The 18,417-nt window shown below is 41.1% G+C and overlaps 1 protein-coding gene across 7 annotated transcripts in view; it reads right to left on the reverse strand.

The window, feature by feature from the left end:
- The window catches only part of PKIG (cAMP-dependent protein kinase inhibitor gamma), a 417,015-nt gene that overhangs the window by 58,427 nt on the left and 340,171 nt on the right, over positions 1–18,417 (reverse strand). For 4 of the 7 annotated variants that reach the window (XM_069243551.1, XM_069243553.1, XM_069243552.1 and 1 more), the window contains one exon: positions 4,912–4,967. The exons of the other annotated variants lie outside the window; for them this stretch is intronic. The gene's annotated coding sequence lies outside the window, so the exon portion shown is untranslated. The remainder of the gene's footprint in view (positions 1–4,911; positions 4,968–18,417) is intronic. 7 annotated transcript variants of the gene reach the window in all.

An 18,417-nucleotide genomic window follows, 5' to 3' on the forward strand; every position in this document is an offset into this window, starting at 1 on the left:
AAGGAGCTATTTAAAGCAAAGAAAATGAATGTTTTCCTCTCTTCTGCTCCATTTGTCTAGTTTACAGTTACTAGAACAAAGAACGTCAATATCTTTTGCATTCCCTAGCTAATTAAAGAAAAAGTTAGAATCCTTCCGCTTTCCTACACATTCCATGCTACTGGAGCGTTTTACTAAATAAAACTGACTTGCATTGAACTGTAACTGATAACTTTTTGAAACAAATAGCCAACAGTTGTTTAGGTGGACCGCTGTCTCTCAACATGCTCTATCTCCTCTGTGGCCCCTGCCCATGCCCAACGCTTTTTATTTATGTCTTTGTGTGCCCTTAAAAAATCCTTGCTTTTCAATGGTTAATCTCACATTTTTGTCCCTGCACTTGGGGTGTTGCTCCTGTCGATGGCTACTGGCCCTATTACTTGTGAGCTTTCACTTCTGCCAATATATGGTGGTTTTGGTGCACTTTAAAAGAAAAAAAAAAGCATAAAAGTCGGCTTCTGTCATGGTTTCCTTCTCCTTGTCTCTTAAATTGGCTCTTGTCGCTGCTCGCAGTTCCCTTTTTAGGGTCGAGCCTGCGTCGCATGCGCTCACGCATGCGTATCGCTAGCGAGACGCTTTAGGTATTAGAAAAGGGCTCGGAGCCCCGTCAACGTCACGTCAGTGTCTTTCATTGGCAAGTTGGCTTGCCTGTTAGAATCTGCTTGATTTCATTAGTGGAAGGCATGCCCATGTCATGCCTTTTCCGGTAGTTAGCCCACCTCGAGCGTAGCGACCAAGTACAGAAAACATGCAAGGCTTGCTGTTTCCAGTCAGGTTTGTGGACTACTTTTTCTCTATTTTCGCAGCGCGATCTCGCTGGGCAGAAGTTAATTGCACTTTTGCCGGTTATGTTCATAATTGCACTTTTGCCGATAGGCAATATTACGTGTGAACTGTAGCAGCGCGATCGTGCTGTTTTTTTCTTTTAATGCAAGAAATCCGGTTGGGAGTTTACAACTGGGAATAGCTGTAACTCCGCCAAATGTGAGACCCTAGTGCATTGCAAATGCTTGTTATTTATTTACCTTTTGTTGCATCTTTGAACGTCTTGCGTCTGAAGCCGGCACTCTGAATCTCATTTGGTCTCTCCGGAGCAACCCATCCTATGCGAGCTTTCATTGGAGTGCCGTTCGTTTGAGTAAACGGATTGCAGAAAAGTAATATTACACAGACGCGCACCACTTTTAGGTATAATGCTGTATCCTGCCTTTATTATGTGTGCCTTTGCAGTTCCTCATCTTCACTTCTCCATCCTCCCACAATCCGTGGATTTCCAGCCCCCCTGCAGTCCCAAGCCAGGAGTCAGGCTCGCTCGGTCCAGCACTCCCTAGTTCAGGGAAGGGGCGGCAGAGTAAAGGTCCAAAAGGGCACAGCTGATCTCACACACTCTCAGGGCAGAGCACTCGGGTATTGCACCACCTCAATCTGCAGGAACGTCTGCATGCAATATAAGCTTGTTCTGTGCAGCGCTTTGCACTGCTTCTAAGCACAGTAAATAGCAGGCATTGCTATTACCAAAACGTAGGAGTGCAGAGATCTCTTTGGTGCAAAATGCAACTAGTATTTTCCTTCCTGTTGAATGTTATCCTGCATGTTAGTGGTAAAACGAATAAGAAGATATTGCAAGAAGTTCTGAGTGATCTTCCATATATGTGCACAGGTTCACCTGTTGCTGCATGTAGCTCAAGCCCTTTATAGTGTTCCAAATGCATTCTGTTAATGGCAGCTTGCATTTATATTGGACTTAACCAAATGAAAAATTCGCAAGGCACCAGAACTGCTTTTAAAGCTATGCATGAAGACAACTGTTGAGACTGCTGACCATTATCAAATGATTCCTGGTTAATTAGACCCATATGTCACAGCCTGATGTTTCTTACTGCATGTTTTCACGGGTGTGAGAGGGAGCTAGACCAAGACTACAATTCCCAGAATGCACTAATTTGTTAAATGAAAGTCCAGTACTGGAAACTAGGACAGTGTTGCAGTGACATTGTCAGCAGTTTTTTCCATGTAGACTTCTAGGCTCTGGAAGTCACATTGGGACACGCCTTTTGTAGGAAGTTGTCTTCTGCACTGATTCCGAGACACGGTGATGATACTCCGTACCCAGTGGGCGGTGTTGTTTAACATCCCTTCCTTGCTTTGTGTGCTTAACTGCAACAAGCCAAACCTTGTGCAAATCTAATAAACACTTTGTAATGCCTGATTGGTAGTTATCATGAAAACCTGTGTGGTACAGTGGGGTGTGTCGCACCTCATAACCTCTCCAGGCCCAGGTGGCCACTGAGGTGAGGCTTAAACCAAAACGTTACCTAACAAAGTTGAGAGTAGGGGTGGGTGAAGAATTCCACTCCGCCGGTGGAGTTTTCCCCAGTAGTCGCTCAACCCAGAGCACGGAGTTCCGAAAAACTCTGCAAAATGACACGGAGGGGAGTTTTTACTCTTGCGTGGCCTGCCAGCGTTAAGTTACGAGTGAGAGAAATGTCTACGCTGGCGAATAGGATTTCTGAACTTGGGTGGTCACATCAGGTCACGCCCAGCCACCCTGAGAAAGCTGCGTTCCCATTAAGGAAGCTGCCACTCGAGTAGAACACCTACTCGAGAGACAGAAAGCTAGCGCCCTCTGGAGCTCTGCGTGATGCAGTTCGTGCTGCATTTACAGCACAGGAGAAACTCCTGGCTCTGAAAATCAGTGCGAACAGTGCCATTTACCCAAACTCGCTGCTCGAGGAACTCTGATGGCGTGGCAGAGTTTTTTCGGCACTTTGTGGAATTCAAAGTAGCAGAACTCCACAAACTCTGCCCAGGCCTAGTTGAGAGTACCCAGTGTCAGTAAGAGAGACTCCATGAAAATCAATGAATGCTACATGATAACAAATTAGGCATCAAGAACTGTTTTCCGGATGTTACTTTTAAATATGGTCTACAAACAGATCTCACTTCGAGTAAGTCTGGTTATATTGTTGAATCTGTTACTTTTTGGTGGGCAAAGATTTCTCGTTTAAGGTAGCTGGAGCGTACACAATAGTCCAAGCTCAACTTGCAGATCAACGTGCTGAAGAGAGGGAAAAAAGGACCTGCCGTATGGATTCCGGTTATTGGGCGTGGAAAAGGAAAGACTCACCTTGTACATCACTGCACTGCAGAAAGGAAACAAGAAGCACATGCAACAAACACTTGAATGATGTTCGTGATTAGGTGTTTTTATCAATTAAGTCGTGTGTTCTAGATTTTTTGGAAGAATTTTACATTGCATGCACAAATATAAATCAACACCTCATAAATGTTACTTTGCAAATCACACCGCAAGTAAGCTTGGATATAATGCTGGATGGTTAAGCTATACTTTCAAGGGCGCGTCTGAGTTCAGCAAATAGTCCCTGCACGATGCTGAGAACAATGCTCCTAAAGCAATACAAGGGAAGTAGTCCTTGGAATGTGGAAAAAGAATTTACCAGCCAAAATAGCATGACTGTGAGACGCATACTACTCGGTGCAGATCCAACGTGAGACTGGCACATTCTCAAAGCCAGCAGCAGAAGCGGCTGACCCAAAGGCCACTCTGTGCAGAGGTCAAGGCGACAGCTAAAGGTGCCAAGCAATGTGCTGGCTACAATTATGGAGACTATTACTGTAGAAATTGGCCCTCGGGTACACGAGCTCCAATAAATGTATGAACCCCCCCCCCCCCCCCCAACACACACACACACACAAATGAAACGATACTTGATTGTTATTCCTGTTTGGTACATTCGTCTTTCCATAATGAAGTACCACTATTTACTACTACAAAACAGATGACAGTAGCTGAGTACATGATAAAGTAAAGAAGAATATATATGGACAGGTTCATGCTCTGAAAATGTCATTATGAATAATATTTTTGTGCGATTTTCAAACATATACACGAGTTATTAACTTTCTTAACTTTGATCTTCTTTGGGGCAGCGAAGGTCTTCTTTAAATGGAACTGCTTTGAGTTTACAACCGATCACATAACCGGCATTATGAACACTGATTTTCAGAAAGAGTTAACTCAAAATAAATGTGAACTCTGTTGGTTATTAAGTAAAAGAAATAAAAGTGTAATTGTATGTCTGATTTTTTCTTTGTTAAAGTTCTTGATGTCCTGATACTTGGGAATGGGATGCAGTACCTAAATATATTTTATGTATGGAAATATGTGTATAGCGTGGTGGAGATTGCAGCTCAGAACTCAACATATACCTCTTTCCACAGAATGTTTCTTGGTCATGCAATGCCCACTAAAATAATAACTCTGTTCAGAGTTCGACCTCAGCCAGCCGTCTCCGCCCAAGAACCGATTTAATTGAGAAAGCTGGCTAGAAAAGCAAGCAAGCAGGAGAAGAGCAAATAACTCACGGGGTCTACAGCTGGTTGGACACTTCATACCTTGTGAACTGACAAACCAAGAAAGAATAACTCACTTGTAGAAATATTCTAAATATCATTAAGAAACAGGTGAAAAAGCACACTAAACTACTCAATCCCTCTCTTCCCTTATGTCAGGTCTCAAACCTTCCAAATACAGTCAACAAAGTATTATTGTTTTTGGCTCATAAACAGGTTTCGAACAAACATGCACCTTCTGCTCTGTGTGTGACGCTGGATGACGAAGAGGAGGAAACAGTAAGCTCTGGAAGAGGTGAACACCATACTTCAAGTGCTAAACAATGACCCCGAGAGTTGGGCTGCAGGGAATCAATTATAGTATTAGCGAAGAATCACAACAGATTCAGCAGTAAGGGCCATATGTACGAACACATTTTCCCATAGACTCAGAATGGGTAAAAACCTTTGCTACATCTGGCCCTAACTTACTTATTACCGAAAAAAAAAAAGGCTTACCTAGTTTATTTTCCTGGCGCACACTTCAACAGGCACCTTACCAGCCAGTACATCTGCTGTAAACGAAAGAGACGAAGGACAATGATGAAGGCATGTTTGGAAAGTAAATACACGACGTGCAAGTAGGGTCCAGCAGTCCAATTCATAAGTGCGGTATAACAGGCTAAACACCTAACCCTGGCGAAACAGATGAACATGTAGATATCCTGCACATCAGCAATCAAAACTTGCCCAGAATTACTTGCCCAGAATATATACCGGTAAATGTGAGTTGAGGAACCATAACTTTCTGTCCTATTGCTGGCACCACAACCTTCCTATGTAGTCATAACAACCATGTTTGAAGCTATCATTTTGTTATATGGCACACCAAGCTCAAGTAAAGTACCGTTCATAGGCCATAAATTACCAGGTAAAGACACTGTGTGCCAGTTACTGCCATCCTGGCCCAGCTGAGGCTTCATAAACGAAGTAAAACCATGATAAACTAGGCACAGGCTCATAAGCCCATTTACTACCATGCTGTGCCAGGAATAGGCCGGTATTCCCAGACATCTGAACACACCGACCAACTAACCAACACACCACGATGAAAAACAGAGACAACATGGCAAAAATAACCACAAATGCAGATAAACTGAGGTACACCAAGGGCAGAAGACAGCACATGCTGCCTACTTGTATTCTCAGAACCAGTGCTTTAAATGGAAATACAGAAGTGCAGGTACTCTCTAACAAGGACTACCTGTTTGCTGAAGAGAAGTGCCGGTCCTCTCCTATTAAATTACAGCATTGCCGAGAAGTGCAGGTACTATCCCTTCCAAATTGAAGAAGTGCAGGAACTCAGTATCAGACAGTACCCCCCCTCCCCCCCCCCCCTACTTAAAGCATTGCTCAGAACCACCCTCCGTCCCCCTTTCCTAGTATCACTGTAGAGCAGTACTGGATGTCACAGCTCGCAAGTAATCCTCGTTAGTTACCAAAACCCAAATTGCTCAACTAGTCTGGAGTGCTTGACAAACAAAAATAACTTTTGGAGAAAGTATTTGGACAGCTGCAGCAGCCATCTTAGTGATCTCATCTGTTCTGGGGCAATTGTCTGGGATCAGGCTCCGTCAGGGGCACATACCCTAACAATTGATTAAATTGGGCAAGGTAGAGCCATGGATATATATTCGAGTGTTTCAGTCAAGGAGCAACGCAAACTTGTGCCTGGCACCGGCCCCGCCAGAAGCGGAGTCTGGACCAACAGACCAAAGAAAATGGCTCAAATATCACCTCCTCCAGTCCAAACATCACTAGTGGGAGGAAATGAGTCCCCTTTCACACAAAGTTGCACTTTTCTGAGGAAGAAACACCCACCCCTGTTTTAATGTGTCTTTATCAAGGATGTCTCATGTCTCTTTGTTGTCGCCATTGAAACTGACTGTGAAGACAAATTCTACTCCAATAATAAGTCATACAAATTCTGTAGTTGCAGTTCTTTGTGGAGGGTATAGTTAGGAACATTCTATTATTTTAAGTCCCTTGAATGCATTTTTGTTTTTGGACACTTTCTGAAAAAATGAACTAATTGCTTGGGTATAAGTAATGGGATAAAAGACTTCCTATTATCAAGGCTATGTTTCGAAGCTGCTCCTAAACTCTGAGGTGGCATGGTAATGGACAGATATTATGTGAACATAGATTTCATAGAAAAAAAAGGAGTCAATGCTTTTTCAATCCAGCTTCCACACACACACACATATATATATATTTTTTTTTTTAAAGAGATTCTGTGCTTGACCCAGATAATACAATTATTTTTTTTTCAAATACATTTTTGAAAAATAGAAGTATCACTTTCACAATGTCTGAAAAACTTCGCATTACAGGGCCCCCAGACTGACAACAAGCCATTGCACTTAATTTCATAAAAAACAAAAGCATAGTATACCATTTCGAAGAAACCACTTAAAAACTGTTCAGATCGAAATTTTCATAATAAATGACATATACCAAATGGTAGAAACCAATTTATGGAATATTGTTTTCGAAATTGCCTTTTATGTTTTTGGTTTTTTACAGGTGTGTGTTACTAAAAGTGTAAACCCTATCAGTCTTAAAAAAGTATCTGCTGTGTTTATGGACAAGGATTCCCTGGTTTACTTTCATCCACTCTTTACTCCCACGTCCTGCGTTTCACCTTTTTTTGGTGAAACTGCTATTCCTGGAAGTTAATCCTTAAGTCCTTTCACTGGTTATTTCTCTCTAATGTTCCTTCTCCCTTTCCATCCTCTCCTTCTTATATTCCTTCTTGGTTTTCGGGGGACAGGGGCAGCGAAGCGGATATTCATGACTTCTCTCCGTTACCTACTTTTTTGGTTTATTCTCCCCTCCATCGTGCTATTTTTCCCCATGTTCTTTTTATTTTTATAAGTTTATGGGGTCCCAAATCCACACCCATATTCCTCCTTCTAAAATTATCCCTACGTTTAGATCCACAAGTCCTTCTGCTCTTGCATTCCCCCAACTAGGATTTACTATGGTGTCCACAAATCTTTTTCTTTTTTCTTAAACAAATAGGTAACGTTAGTCAGCGTTTTTTGTATTTTCGACCAAGCTTTCTTTTAATTTAATTTTCCATTAAACAAGTGTTTGATTATTATCACCAAAACCCAGCCCCTTGAACCTCGTGAATTAATCATGATATACTGCACTAGTGGAATTTTGCATGGCTCAGCACTGATTGTAAACTTGCTTAGAATTAATGCTATGTTATGCTCACATTTCATAGTTCGTACTCAAACCTCCATTTTATTATATTTCCACAGAGACTTCAATAACTCAAACTTGTTCTTGTGGTCTCATCAAACCAGAAGCAGTGAAAAAATGTTAACATTAATAAACAAGCTACGTCCCATAAGGATCATATGGGCCATGCTTATGGTGTTAGGGGCTTTTTAAACATCATAACCTTTTTGTTAATCTTCTTTTTAGCTATGTAAAGGCAATACCAATATATGCAGGGTGCATCTGTGCAAGTGAGGTCCAAGCACGATTTAAAATTAAAAGCACAGAAAAATAGAAAGTAATACTGGTCAAAAGGAAATTAAATGGACAGGATATAAACATTTCAGTGGCTGGAAATGTTCAAAAACTCGGAGTAGTCTAAATAATTTTGACCATATCAATGACATTATTCATATGATGTTCGTACTTTTGCAGGCTACGTAAGCACCCTAATACAACAACACAGAGCTGACTTGCATGTAAGACCTTAATCTCCAACCAACCTCTATGCATTACAAAAAAAGGATTCGATGTAATATCACTAATGTTCTAAAAACTAACATCTGGAAGCGCTTGAAGACCAATACTTCATAAAGTGAAATAGCCCGCTACATATTTCAAATCCATGAGAAAATAGATCTATAGAATGGATTCTTACTGAACCTCTTGATTAGTTAGCTAGGTTTGGGACTTGCTCAAATAAAAAGATACACATTTTAACATAACGTCAGCTAGGAGAAAAAGCAACCATGGCTGTACAAACTGCTCATCGTCCCAAAAACACAGTTTACATGGGGGGAGGGGGGTTGGTTTCGTATGGATTGAAAATGTAGCTAGGTCTGGTGAAAGGAGGGTTGTGATGACATTTTAAACTGAAATGAAGATACCAAGGTTTGAAATACAATCAATGGTAAACTTTTAAAACCCACCTCGCCGTGCCTAGACTGGTTACCTATGGAAAATGAGCATTTTCAATGAAGGAAATGTTTCCCTGCCCATTGTGGTACTGTGTAATGCCTAATGCAGAAGGTATAGACAACGTGTTCAACAAGCAGCTAATTACACATCATATTATTAAACTAACAAATTAAAATAGAAGATTACTAGGAAAATACACAAATTCGGTATGCTGGATATCTTGAAAAACAACGATTTAGAAGGTTATAGAAAATGATGATGTGAAATATTTCAGAGTAGAAACTAAACTTCTCCACTGCTTCCTAAACATCAACATTAATTAAGGAGTTCAAGGACGAAAGGCAATTACTATCATGGACTTCTGATTCAAAATATTCATATATCTGACAAGGAGGACTCAGTATCAGGTATGTTTAGCTCCTAAATCTCAAACTTTATAAAAACTCGACGATCTAAATGTTAGGCTTGTTCTTTCTTGAAGTCCGTTCATTAATATCAAAAAGTAAATTGTATGCATTACCTACTAACCCGATTGAATCCAATGCATCTTGTCTACTAGAATAGAGAAACACACTGAAATCAATGCACCATTGTGTTATTTCCAATTGCCTAAAAAAAAGTATATCATAGATCACTGAAATTATGCAATAATGTGTGTGCAGCACTAGCGGCATAGTTATGGATTTACCACACTTGCAACATAAGCTACTTTATACTGCAAAAATTGCAATACAAATGCTTTCTAGCTTAGGCTGGTCAGTCACAGTAGTATTCTGTGTGTCCTCATTCCCTGTAGCCTGAGCTGGTGTTTGGAATGCTGAGAGTGAATGATGTATTAGATGCTGGTGTGGAGTGGAAGCTAGGAGACAGGGACAGATGAAGTGACGATGCAACACAGATGGGATCAGTGGCATAACAAAGGTCCTGCATCCGCCTCAGTGGGGAGGGGGGCGTGGGGGTGCAGCTGCAGGGGGCCCTCTCAGCTCAGTACCCTGGCCTGAGAGTACTCGAGTGAGCCTGGAGGGGGCGCTCCTCCATGTAGTATGCTCGGGGCTCCTTCAAGGTTCGTTACAACACTAGGTCGGACCTACATACAGCTGATGTAATCTAAGGGACTAACATGAAATCACTAATTGACTCCCTACATGAGTGGCCCCAGCTTCTTGTTTGAAGGCCCTGCCCTCCAACTACAATAGTTACTTAAAAAACATCACTCATGGTGCTACGCAGGGTCCGAGACTTTTCAAAAGTTAACTGGTGACATATCATTTGCCAAATTCAAGTGTTTATGAGGTATCAAAGAGAGGTACAAATAAAGCAAAAATTACATGAAACTTTTGCCCTGAGGGCAATAATTTGTATTACAATGAAAAATTACTTTAACAGTCATTATTATTGGATTATGCTGCATAATTTACTTTTTCTTGGCGGATAATTTAGTTATTCCTGCCGTATAATTTGGTCCTCCATTACGGAACAGTTGCAGAGGTCCTGATTAACTTACACTTACTTTATGACACATTTTATGGGATGATAGCCAGAAAAAGTCAGACAATATTCTCATATGTAACCGAAAGGTGACCACGAAGGCCTCTTACAGTGCCTCTCAGACATGGAAGGTTTGTGAAATGTACAGATCTCGGACCTTCTCCGGATAAAACTGCAGTATACGTTTTCGTAAAGAAAAACATATTTACTTACACTTCGAAGAAATCTGGCTATTTTATTTAACAAAACGAACATACATAAAAACGATAAGCTGTTTTAGAGTTGCGCCCTCTTGTATAAGCATGCCCGGGTTAGGTGATCGGAGTATGCAGTACTTTACGCACGCTGTGGCATGTTTGCTATATTTAGTAACTGATCTGACAGCATTTGGCACACATCTTACTTGGCACACACCTAGGTTCCAAGTGACATTTACCACTGACTCCTTTTAGCCGCAGGCTATAGCTCACTTTATCTGATACACACATTCATCCTTTTGTGTTTTATAGAACCTATGGAAACATCCCCGAGGCGTGGTTGGTAATATTAACAATGAGGAAAAAGACGGCACAATTACTGTGCAGCAATCAGCTTCAGTTAAGGTTCTGTGTACCATATCTCTATGAAGGGCATAGGTGGTCGCAGCAAAGCCAGTCGACGTGTAATTTCGCTCTATATATGTATGTCCTTCCCCGACCAAGGCTCTCTCTAAGACTGTTCTGTGCCATTACTTTAGTCCCTGAACTGATCTCTCAGCCAACAAGAATTGGCAAAGCCAATAGTTTTTTCTTATAAAAGAGTTATTGGTTTGGCAATGTGTTTTTGACATGTACACCATTGCGGCTGCTGTTCAAGCATGGCTAAAGGTAAGTGACGTGGAGTGGGGGTGTAGTGTTGTGGATTGGATTTGTTGGAGTACAGTGTCAGAGTGGTGTACGGGGAGCAGATTCTTTTGGATTGGAGTGGGGCATATTGGACTGGGGACGATTGTTTTGAAATGGGGTGGGGTCGACTGGAGTGGGGCAGATTGTTTTGGATTGGAGTAGGGGAGACTGTTTTGGACTGGAGTGTGGCAAATTGTTTTGTATTGATGTGGAGAAAATTGGAGTGGTCAGATAGTTTTGGATTGGAGAGGGGCAATTGTTTGGAATGGAGTGGTGTATATTGTTTTGGATTGGAGTGGGGGAGACTTGGGAGCAGATCAGGGGCAGTGTTTTGGATTGGTGTACGGCAGATTGGAGTGGGGCAGACTGTTTTGTACTGGTGTGGGCAGAATGGATTGGAGCATTGTGTTGTACTGGTGTGAAGCAGATTGTTTTATACTGGAGTGGGGCAGATTGGTTTGGATTGAGTGGGGCAGATTGGTTTGGACTGGAGTGGGACAGACTGGCTTGGATTGGAGTCGGGCAGACTGGCTTGGATTGGAGTCGGGCAGACTGGCTTGGACATGCGTGGGAGAGACTGCAGTGGAGCTGACTGTTGTGGATTGAAGTAGGACAGATTGTTTTGGACTGGAGTGGAGCAGATTGGAGGGAGGCAGATTGTTTTGAATAAGAGCGGGACAGATTGTTTTTACTGGAATGGGGCCGACTGTTTTGGATTGGAGTGGGGCAGATTGTATTGGACTGAAATGGGGGAAGACTGGAGTGGAGAAGACTGGAGAAGTGTAGATTGTTTTGGAACGGCGTAGGGGAGATTATTTTGGATTGGCCTGGGGCAGCTTGGAGTGGCACACATTGTTTTTATTGGAGTGGGGCAGACTGTTTTGGATTGAGTGAGGCAAATTAGAGTGGGTCAGATTAGAGAGAGCAGATTGTTTTGGATTGGCGTGTGGCAGATTAGAGTGTGGAAGATTGTTTTGTACTGGATTGGAGCAGATTATTTTGGACTGAAGAGGGGCAGATCGGAGTGGGACTGATTGTTTCACATTGGAGTGGGGCAGATTGGAGTGTGACAGATTTGAGTGCTTTGGGTCAGGAGGATTGCAGTGGGGTGGATTGGACTGGTCAGGGGTAGATTGGATTAAGTGGAGTGATTGGTGTGGGTGAGGTGTGTGAATTCCTACGATTTCGTTTCACCGTTACTGAGAGCCTAGTGGGATTATCGTACCACGGAGTGTCTCTCTTGGATATAGATATTTACTTTGAAGATAGGTTTCCCAGCTATATTCTTAGCTATCGATTACTCTTCTCCCCGCACTGCGCGTTTAAGGAACGCATGAAGATTCCTTTATTATACGACGTATTATGGAATGTTTTGTACTTATTATAGATTTTCTACAGAGTCTTACTAGGACTGATTTCTTATATAAAACTTATTTTGAATCAAGCCCTGATGAAGTCCGTGAGAATACTCTCTCATAGGACGAAACACGTGTTGGCTATGGTTGCTACATGAACATTAAAACTTTGGCTACTGCATGAATATCCAAATTTAAGGATGATTTGTTTTATATTGATGGCGAACTTTGTACTGCAAAAATAAATGGTTTATGAACTCTCTATGGTGTTATTGCCAGTCCAAAGCTGAAGTCTCTATACCGTATTAACTTTTAATCATGAGTGCCCTGACAGCTGGCCTTTTCAGAGGTGTGTGAATTGCATGGACTAGGGTGGGGTGGGGTGGACTGGATTGGAGTAGAGTAGATTGGGGTGTACTGCATGGTTATGTGTTAAAGCATAATTTCGGAAATTACACATAAGAAACAAACAATGACCCTTTGCAAAGTTTAGAAGAAGATAGGCATCTTTTGAGAACAGTGCCCACGAGCACACACCTTCTATTTGCAGGGCCCTAGAAGTACCTCAATCATGTCAGGATCAGCAGACTGGCACTGATTAAGCTAAATCATTCAGTGCTTTGTCCATGCGCCACAGATAGGAACGGAAATTATGTTAGGCTTGCAGTGACCAATTACGAGGCTGTAAAGACGAATTCCATGTGAGTCAACAAATGGTAAGCAATGGGTGGGCTCTAAGCCCACCGTAAGATTACAATAGTCTCAAAAAGACAGCTCATGCTCTTGTCTAGCCAAGACCTAAAACCTACCTTGAGGCCCTACTGGCCGTTTGCAACAGGTTAAAAAATAGCCTATGTGTTTTTTGTAGTCTTGCTTCTATCTTTCCTGTTACAACATAATTACAGTTTATAATTGTTTTTATAGCAACCCTTACAGCTAATTATTGTTTTGCACCATTAATAAAAATGTAGCTTAAAAAATAAAGTCATAGGAACACTGCTAGGCATGTTCAGAATTATCCTAAACTAATTTCAGCTGGTAGCACTTGGACCAACAGGTGCACAGCATGACTGAATTTGCCTCAATGCGCGAAGCCATGCAGAGAGACCTCTTCAATAATCAGATTTCCAACCATGAACTTACTCAGAGGCTCATATAGGGCATTCAATAGAAGCCATCTCTCACCCAGGGCAAAGAATTCTAAAATGACGAACAAGTCGTTTAGAATATAATGCTGACAGCTCAGTCTAGCAGATTGTCCAGGGCTGGTAACGCTAAGGAGCAGAGGACAAACAATCTGGGAAAAAGAGCTGAGATCTAGTGAGGGAAGTCCCATTTGCAATATAACACAATGATATAAATTCCTACTGTAAGAGTGCCACATGAACCTCTAGGCTCCCACTATGCCACGCAGTCTTCAGACTGGAGACACAATCATGAATCTGGTGAAAATGGCAGAACTCATGGCATCTGAAGGCGGCACAACATATTTTACTAGTCTTTCCTCAAACCCCAATAAGATTAGTGTATTTTCACACAATTGAGCTGCAAAGGCCAGAATACTACTATAGCGCTTGCAACAAGGGCAAAAAGAAAAGGAAAACTAAGAAACAGACCTTTGCAAGCATGGGGGGTGGGGTGTAAACTCCACCTCAAAGAGTAGAAGACTTCCCACACACAACCTTACCATTGCACACTTTAAGACAGAACTCTGACCCTCTCCCAACTCAGCCCAAAAATGCACTTAACTGGCTACTAATCTAACAGCTCCCTCTATCATCAGATACTTACCCATGTCTACACTGGCTAGGCAGGGAGCACTCATCCCAACGTAATCAATACATAAGCAATTCTTTTGAACTGACATACTGACCCTTACGATCAATTTGGTTCAAATTAAGAAGCAAACTATATATAAATTATACATACCAAGGGTTCTTATAGAATGATAGAACAGCTGAACACGCATGTACAACTGCTGATGGATTTTAAACTCAAAAACTTTGCAGCATTTACAGGTGAATAGCAGTTCAGATAGAATTGCTCATATGACATCAAGAAGATTGTTTATGATGACCAGTTGCACCTTCTGATACAAACTTTGAGATAGGGAGTGTGTTGATATTCTTGCTCACGCAAGCCGTCATTCGTATCTGGAAGTAATCCGCATTTGGGAACGAAATGAATCAAGGCTATATTTAGTACACAAATTTAGCACATTTTTCCCCCATGCAAATTTTTCCAGGCAAAACCTGGTGAATCTTCTACAAGAAAAAAACGCAATGATCTAAGATTTGTAATTCAGAATGGAGTCAACATGCAGCATTTTCATGCTGACCTCTCAGAGGTCCAGAATTCATATGAGGTAATGTTTCATGCGGAATAAAACCAAATCTCATGGTATTAGTAGTTCATCTAGTGGTTTTACTGCATAATTTCATCATTAGAATAAGGACCTTAGGTTTCAAAATAGTTGCCATTCTATCTTTGAATGTAAAACGCAGTGTCTATTGCTCTAATTTTCATATATATTCCTGCCTGCAAGGGTACAGTTAGGAGTTAACCAACCACATAAGTAGAGGTGGGTGAAAAAAAACATTTGGCTGACGAAATTAGTGGAATTTTGGAAACTCTGCATTACTCTTGTAACGCAGAGTTCGGCCAAATTATGCCAATTGTGGTGTGGCAGAAGCTGTTTCTCAATAAAGCGAGGCTCCAGAATGTTAAATTGGCTTGTGCAAGCCAGATTTTGCATCCCCTAGATCAACTTCTGGTTGCTAGGAGGACATCCAATGAGATTTTTCTAACGTGCATTTGTGACTGTTCACAGGCCGTTGCTCAGGTAGAAAATGTACTTGAGCTGCAGCAAAATCAACTCGAGTAACTGTGCCTACTGATGTACTGCGTGGTGCTGTTTGCGCGACATACCTATTTCAGCCCGTTGGCAGAACCACGCAGAATCTCGCATAGTTTTTATGTAACTCTTCAGAGTCAAAGTCCATTAGTTCCACTCACCCGTACACATAAGCAGTAATGCTATGTCCTTCTGCAGAAACACAAATATTCCAGTTCTTTTGATATAAGAGTTTAGCTGAATTGAACCATGCATAACAATTAGAATTTCTATGTATCAGTCATGTACATTACAAGATCATGAGCTCTATTTAGTCATATTACACAACACAGTAAGACAAACTGTAGATAAAATATAATACATTTTAATATTTTAATACTTGGACTTCTTTGGGATACACCTAAGCGTCTCGGTCTATCTTTGGCGAATGCCTCTCATCCTTCAGTAGCAATGATAATGACAACCACCACTAAAGTGATGTTGACTGACCCACACCAGAGGCCACACAATGTATTTTAACTTTGTCACATGGTATGAAATTCCATCAAAAACTTGATAACAAAACAGTTTTAACCAATGTAATGAGATAAGCGACTGCCTCAGAGGCTACAAATGTCAAAATCAGCAACTGAACATACGACATTTTAAAAACGGCCAATTTACAACACAAGTCACTGTCAGAGTTATACGTAAAACATTAGACCGCATCCCTCCAACTTGCTCGCTTTGATTATTTAAAGGCTTGAAAAATAGGCTGCTTTTTCAAAATAAAATCCCTCTGCTGGCGAACCCTTTTTCAATAGTTTGATTACTATGGAAATATAGGAGAAGTCTGAACAGCACAAACATTTACTCCATTACAACCAAGGCAGTAACCTACATCCGCTCAATCAGCTGTGCCACCAAGAATTGGAAGGCATTAATTAGAACATCCCTGCTAACTCATGTTGAGGATCTCTACCCTATATCGCCCCACCCCCCTCCATCCGCTGAGGAACTGCTTATTAAATCTTCCTGAGAACACATTTCACATTTAATGCATCAACGGATCAATAGATTACTTGCAAATTCACTGCCGCAGCACAATGATATGGTTAGATAATGCACTCTGTACCTGGTTCCTCAAGCAGGTACAAGCAGCTGTACGTCATTCCTATTATGTACAAAATTCTTTAATCCCGACCATTTCTTTCCATTGTGCCTACTCAATAACTCACTTAGCTCTTACAAGCGTATACACTGCCAGAAGTATCTGGTAACATTACACACTGTTTTACTAAACAAGTAGGACACTCTGCAGCAGACCCATCTGATCTGTGTTGAACCCCAAGATCTTTTGCACCTCAATTTTGTCCTCATTTAAAGGCTGTGACTTGTGTTCATGCTTGCCGTCTCGGTTCAGTGTAAACAAAATCTCCTAGTGTAAGGTTAACCCCACTCCTTAATAGGGAAGCACAAGCGCTGCGAGGCTGCAGTGTAACTTTAGAAGTGTTACATGGTTACAAGTACAATTTCAAACGATGAAGTGTTCGCGTATCCTAACCAAAGAGAAAACACGCTAGTAGTCTACTCCCCTGGGTGATAAAGAGAATAAATACATCACAATAAACAGCACCCTTTAAAATAAATAACATTTAACCAAAACATCTGTAACATTATAAAATGTTTTGCACATTTCTTGTGTATACCATTATTTTCCCCAACACATTTTAAGATTAAACTAACCTCATTGTTATCTTTGGAAGACATTTTGTAATCTGGTGTAGTATTTGATATATATTTACTTATAAACTAAATTTTCACAGTAAAAATATGTGTACGGTGGTTGTGTGAAAGATGTATGACATGGGCTACTCTTTCTCTTTGGAAGAGTCTGGAGAGGACGAGAAATAAAAAGGTGGAAATCAAGAGGGAATGAGGTAGCCTGGTTTAGAGGCAGCCTCTATCCCCAACCAAACCAGACTGAGATTAGCCTGGCACATTCCCAACATCCATGTGGCAAGTTATTTGTTAAAACAAGAGCAAGAGTTTTAGATAGTCAATTACTAGAAAAACTACATTAGACTTTTGATAACTTACTATTTCATCTCTCAAGTTGAGGGACTTTTCTCATTTCAAGTCAGGCTTTAGATCACTCCTATAAACTGTCTTTGCAACAGTTTGTCAACTAAAAGCCTTTAATCCGAATAGACCTTATTACTGCCTCCCATTTTACAGAGCTCGTTGATATGTCAATCAAAGGGAGTGAAACTAACTGGATCATCTGCAACGAGCTTTCATTAGACCGAAATTAGGTCCACCATTTTCTCTAAAAGCAAATGCTCTACTGTCAATAGGATGAGGGTTTTTTTTACGTATCCCTTCTGGGTAGTTGTACTAAAAAGCACCAAAAAATACATTTCTAAATTTCAGTAAATTAAGGGTTGCTCCTAGTTAATATTCACAATACTCCAGACTAACGCCATAAACTGAGCGCATGTAATGCATCCCAACTGCTCCTATTTCAGCCTCAAACTTTCAGGGGTTCCAAGTTAATGCACTTTTTTTATATCTGTATTTGCTTGGGCCTTATGTTATTTAACTCTTGGCAGCTGTACTGCACTGCGCAGGGTGAGTCTGGCATCTCTAGCACATTTCGCCAGATTAAGACTAGGAGCTCAGCCAAACAAAAATCAGGTTTATAAAATGTAAGTAATCATAGAGGGCATTTTAGATCACTCTGTTGTGGGATCCGAGTACTGCAGAAGCTAAGCTATACGACATTAATCCTGAAACTTTTTTCCCTCCTATCGAGATATTTCTCACATTTTCAATATGCACTTTTTTGGCCTAAAAATAACGAATGTAAAGTACATAAGGATACACTTCCTGGATCATTAATGCTACCACGTTGCTTTCCACTGAGTCTCCTTTGACCTACCAGGATCACTGGCCAATTACAGCATGGAATAGGGAGAAGCAGCTCTCCCTGTAAAGATCTTCTATCTCTTAGACCGGACACGAGTGTACATGCTACTGGAGAAGCATGAGAGAATTTTGGGCTGATGACTGGAAATCAGAGAAACAAACTCCAGCAATAACAACTCTAGGAATATAAGGAATACGGATCATAGCATCATATGGCACTGTGCATATGGACTGTGTTAGAAACTGAGTTTTTATTAAGGGGTATTTAACACCAAAGTGACAAAAATCCAATCAGAAGAACCAGAGATATGCAGTTTCAAGGATTTAC

The sequence above is a fragment of the Pleurodeles waltl genome, chromosome 7 (genome assembly GCF_031143425.1).
Source record: "Pleurodeles waltl isolate 20211129_DDA chromosome 7, aPleWal1.hap1.20221129, whole genome shotgun sequence".
Taxonomy (NCBI): domain Eukaryota; kingdom Metazoa; phylum Chordata; class Amphibia; order Caudata; family Salamandridae; genus Pleurodeles; species Pleurodeles waltl.